Genomic DNA, 6,000 nt, shown 5'->3' with positions numbered 1-6,000 from the left:
CGTCACCACTGTGCGCTGCTGCAACTGCTTGATCTTCGTCACCCAAGATTGCAGGAGTGCGATCGTATGTTGGATCCGTATTTTCGCATCAACGGTTGTTCCTCGTTGCATGGAAATATCGCGCAGAACTTGGATATTCGCAATTCCAATATCAGCCCAATGATTGATGACGGCGTCATTCTCTTCTCCGGGTAGTTGCTCTCTCAGCAAATTGTACGTCCTCTCCATCTGCTCCGCAAGTCCCATATACGCTTCGACTGCCATGACGTTGATATAAGCTGAACTTTGTATAACTTTTTTGACTTGCACGTATCGTGGAAGACTGACGAGTCTGCATCGGATGCGTTGAGCTTATATGTATGTAGACCGATAGATCGCAAGAATTTGGGAACTGTGCGCACTGCGTTCTGCGCATATCGGAGGGTAAAATGACGTCGGAGATGCGGTGCGCACTGCGTTCTGCGCATATCGGAGTGTGAAATGACGTCAGAGATGCGGTGCGCACTGCGTTCTGCGCATATCGGAGAGTAAAATGACGTCAGAGATGCGGCGCGCGCTGCGTTCTGCGCATATCGGAGGGTAAAATGACGTCAGAGATGCGGTGCGCACTGCGTTCTGCGCATCTCGGAGGGAAAAATGACGTCAGAGACGACTGGGCCCACCCTTTATCCGACCCGCCATCCCTAAATTTTTGGGTTTTATGAGTCGTTAAGCAGCGTAAGCCATGTGGTGGGGAAAATCGGTCAACGAAAAGCGAGTGGCGAACAGTGTTTGGTGTCAGAAAAATCTCATCTTGCCCGCTCTTCATCACCCTCCCGACTCTGCAGAGAAGATGAAATTCATGTAAAAAATGGCGTCAGAGGCGGCGGAGTCCGCAGTCCCCCTTCCACCATCCCTAAATTTTTGGGTTTTATGAGTCGTTAAGCAGCGTGAGCCATGTGGTGGGGAAAAATCGGTCAACGAAAAGCGAGTGGCGAACAGTGTTTGGTGTCAGAAAAATCTCATCTTGCCCGCTCTTCATCACCCTCCCGACTCTGCAGAGAAGATGAAATTCATGTAAAAAATGGCGTCAGAGGCGACGGGGTCCGCAGTCCCCCTCCCACCATCCCTAAATTTTTGGGTTTTATGAGTCGTTAAGCAGCGTGAGCCATGTGGTGGGAAAAATCGGTCAACGAAAAGCGAGTGTCGAACAGTGTTTGGTGTCAGAAAAATCTTATCTTGCCCGCTCTTCACCGGATGGTATGTGCACATGCAGTTTTGGGGTTTTACGACTCTTGATAGCGAGCAAGTCCGAGCCTGCACATCCCCAACCATATTAGCGTGGGGTATGCAATTTACGACTCTTGATAGCGAGCAAGTCTGAGCCTGCACATCCCCAACCATATTAGCGTGGGGTATGCAATGGAAAGCTGGCGAGCTCTTGAGAAAATTTTCTCCTAGCTTATACCGCCACCCCCGCGTCACTCTTTCGTCTCTATGTCACGTGATGCGTGCTCTACGAATGATTGGCGGGCTGGGTTTTGCTCGGTAGAGGGCGGGTGCGAGTCCTTTAGTATTTATTCGAACAGTGGTTTGAAAACTTGTCTAGTAATTTTGAAAAATCCTTCGTGTCAAAACAGACGTTTTTGATAAAGTGAGCTGTGAGAAAGAAAAAAATCGGTGTTCATTGGAAAAATCTCAAGACTTCAACGAGTTTATATTTTTTGTGAGTACTTTATAGAATACACATATATATGTATATGGTGCTACGCCAATCCTCTTACGATACTGTGAATGTTGATTTGAATTCCGTAATGATTATCGCATTTGATTAGTATGTTAACAAAAGTTTTTTTCGATTTGTTTTAACTTTTCTGTATTCCCTATCATCGTATCCATAAAAATTCTGGAAAAATTTTAGAAACATATCGAAAAAATATGAACGGACAGAAAAGGGGGGCATCAGACTCCCCACCCCATTCACCACGATCGCCCACATATAAGCGGGTGTGCAGAGGGGCGGCTTATTATGAGGAGGATGATGAGGATGAATTGACTGATAGTGATGCTGATAGGCTAATTATCGACCCCGAGCGATGTGTTGACGATAGTGTTGGTGATGATCATCGTGAGGTTGAACATAATTTGGCTCGCGAGCATCATCTCGAATCATCATCATCATCGAGTGATGTGGAGGATGAGGAGGAGGGGGAGGAGGAGGAGGAGGAGGAGGAGGAAGCAGAGGTGGAGGGTGTTTGGAATGGTGGTGATGATAATGACGCACGCTTTCAATTCGGTTTACTTCTGGATCAGATTGATGAAATCCGTGAAATCCTGGGAGACATAGATAGGGCTAACGATGATGGTTATTTTTCGGACGAGGATTGGTGAGTAGCACTACATTAAAATAAAAATTCTAGTATCTTCCACACCTTCTCCGTATCACTCATTTTAAATAGGTGGAAACTTTTTTGAATTGGGGATTTATCATGCATATAAATGATGGGTGCAGCAGCATCAACTTTTCTATTTCGGCTTGCTCTTTTTACAGATTTTTCATCGCAAATCAATTTTGGAAAGAAAAAAATGTCATCTCATTCGAGTGATGATAACGACGAGTGGTCGAGCATTGATTGGGGCGAGGATGAGGAGGCTGAGGAAGAGATAATTATAGGCTTTTCCGAAGCAACACGCGAGTTCTCGTTGGAGGAGCTTCGGGATCTCGTTGAGGATGCGCGAGCTGCTCGAGTGAGACCAAACAGCCAATATTATATAAATTACGGTGATACATGTATGCAAATAATTATAGAAAAATGGGCGAATGAAACTATTGTAATAATTATAGATGTTGAAAATAGCGATGATGATGATAATGTTAGCGAACAGGATAGCGATAATGATTTTATGGATTATTTCGAGGAATAAACCACGCTAAATTCATAATTATTGATTATATATTTTTCACAAGTAAAAATTCATAACATTTACATTTTGTATGAGGAGAATGGGTAAAAGTTATAAAGATATATATTTGTAATGTATCCTATTTCTAGATTATAATTTTATTGAATAGAAAATTTTTTTAATTCCATGTATAAGCTATGATATAATTGAGATTAATTCTATCGAATATTTTACATATAAACGCGAATATAATTGTATATATCGTAATAAATTCTATTGTTATTTTGGTAAATATTGTCCATATTATCTATACACACGATTGCAAGCTAAACAGTCTTTAATTAGAGGATTCGGTCCATCCACGATATCGCCATCGGGTCCTGGTGTGTAATGTATGCTACATCTGCGGAACCTTGCGACCGCGTGGTCCATTTTCATATTCTCTGATAGTTTATCCCACGCATCATTGATGGAGTTTGATGCGAACGTGCAGATAAATTCTTTTGGTAAAAAAGCTATATCCTCGGACATCATTCCCCTTAAACCGTCCAATTCTCTGTACAGACGGAAGGATTTCTCGAGGGAGCTGGTACACTCCTTCGAATACCAACTCCTTAGTCGCTGCACATTTTCAAAGGCACAATTGTATGCCGGGATGTATTCAGAGTTGTCATCATACCAAATTGAGCCTGGCGCTGCTGCTTGCTGGAGGTTATTCGCTGGAGAGTATCCATGGTTCGCGTCGTGCCACGATGCCGCTTCCATATACCTCAATTTTTCCAGTGCAGGGGGTATGATATGCAAATTTTCCATATTAATAACCCTTGTTGTACCATCGGCGATCTCCGTCAACCATGCTTTCTTCTCCGCCCCTTTGACGTATACGTAACACGCATTTTCAACCATTTTTCTCACAATCTTCGTCACATCCTCGTGAGATTTGTCGCCTGCGTTCCATGATATTCCATAGTGATTGTGCGTCAACCATACATTGGTAGCTCTACATTCAAGTGGTAGGCTTGCCAAATCATAGGGCGGCTTGAAAATGATGTAATCCAGACCCGACCCGTTTACATTCACGACTGCGACTTCCTTGGGTACAAACTTCATGTTATGACTGATAAAACATTGCACGTCTAGGATCATCGCAATGTTGAGGAGTGGGAATGTTGCGCTCGATTATATACTGACGGATTGTATGTGGAAGACTGACTATTCCATCTCCAGCACTCCCGCTTTTACCCCCTCGTGGATGAATTTTGTGGAAGTAGAGGGGGATCGCATAGTTCATTTAAGGCGCATAACTGCATGAAAATTCGAACTTGTTGAATTCTCCACCAAGGTATTTCATTTGCAGACGATTTTCTCCGGCCATGCTACACATTTCAGTCAGCTGACTGGAATCTTCTTGTAGAACTCTTGCGATTCTCGGTGGTAAGAAGACGTTGTATTCTCCATCGATTGTCGCCAGAACACGTACCCCGAATTTTGTTTTGACCAGTCGTAACCCGATGACGTCATACACTCCCCCAATTTCGAGTTCCGACATCTTCTTGGTTGGCAGATTCTCCAGGCGGCTGACGCGTTTAACTTTTGCTAGATCCATCGCGTTTCGAGGTTATTTCACGAGCGAGAACAGTTCACAATAAGAATACGATGAGAACAGAGTGACGATCACGATAGACGTACGCTTTATATACCACCCACTCCCACTACAATTTTTCCAGTGGACAAGTCTCGACACGCATATTGTGCGAGGAATTTTTATGGGGACCACTCCCCCACTATCCCAGATTGGTTTAAGTGCATTGTCGGCACCATCTCAAAGAGCAATTTCCTGGAATTTTTTCAATAGATCTAGCAAGTTTTTACCCCATCTGATTTATGTGCAGCTTTCCGACGCCAAACAAGTCTCGACAGGAATTATTTTGTGTGTGTGTGTGTGTGTGTGTGTGTGTGTGTGTGTGTGTGTGTGTGTGTGTGTGTGTCAGATCCTATGGAAATAGCCGCCGAAAATGGCCGGGGGGGGGGGGGGGGCTGGGAGAGCGTGCGCCGTGAGTCGGGGGGGGGGCTAGGGGGGACCTAGGGGGGAGCTAGGGGGGAGCTAGGGGGGTTGGTGGTCCAGAACTCTCATATATACACTACTCACGTCTGATGTAAGCGTTTGGAAATTTGGGAACTTGTCAATCTCGATAATTTTCGAATCCATGCAAAATGATGTGTTACATTCTTTCTAATATTTTACATACCATCATCAACATCTTTATCGTCGTTTTCAGTCTCTATCACTAAAAAATAGAATACTGATTCATCAGACTTGTTTCGGCTGGAATGAATGGCTACAATTTCACTGCGCTTCTGTTTTTCCGTACAATCTACACCATTAACGTTGATTGAAAATTTGTTAAGTTTCTTAAATTTTGGAATCTGGTCTAAGGACATTGGAAAATGCAAACCTTCGTATTAAAGTAATAAGCTAAATCTAGATATAAAGTAATTACGCCGAGATTGTTGTTAGCTGGAGAGAGGGCTGCGGTGACCGACCATAGAAAGCAATATGAGTCGCTGTTACGGATGTTGACGACAGCTTTTTCATCACTGATATGCTCAGGTAACGGGGTGTATGTGAATTGCTCTTTCTGAAGCGAATGCAATTTTGTACGCTGAGTCGTACGTGAGTTTTTCTTCCTTGAAGATTTTAGTCCTTGTGTCTTTACTTCTCAACCCACAGACTAGTTGATCTCTAAGAGCTTCTTTAAAATTGCTGAATTCACAATTATAGGCTAGATTCTTCAATCGAGCCACGTAATCTGCGACGCTTTCTGTAAAAGTTTGCCGGGTTTGATGGAATCTGTACCTTTTCATCGCCTCCGAAGGCTTGGGACACAAGTGTTCTTTGAATAATGATTTAAGTTCTGCAAATGTCTCCGACTTCGGTTCTGTTGGCGCACAAGGATTCCGAATAAGTTTGTATGCTTCTGGACTCATCTTGGTGAGTAGCACGGCCACCGCTTTGTCGTCCGCCACATCATTCGCCAAATTATACAACTCCAGTTGATCAATAAATATATCATAGTCGTCCTGACCGAGTTGAAATTATAGACTTGGAGCTTTGTA

Source organism: Neodiprion virginianus, chromosome 1 (assembly GCF_021901495.1).
Source record: "Neodiprion virginianus isolate iyNeoVirg1 chromosome 1, iyNeoVirg1.1, whole genome shotgun sequence".
NCBI lineage: Eukaryota > Metazoa > Arthropoda > Insecta > Hymenoptera > Diprionidae > Neodiprion > Neodiprion virginianus.
Note: the sequence above shows the minus strand (reverse complement) of the source record.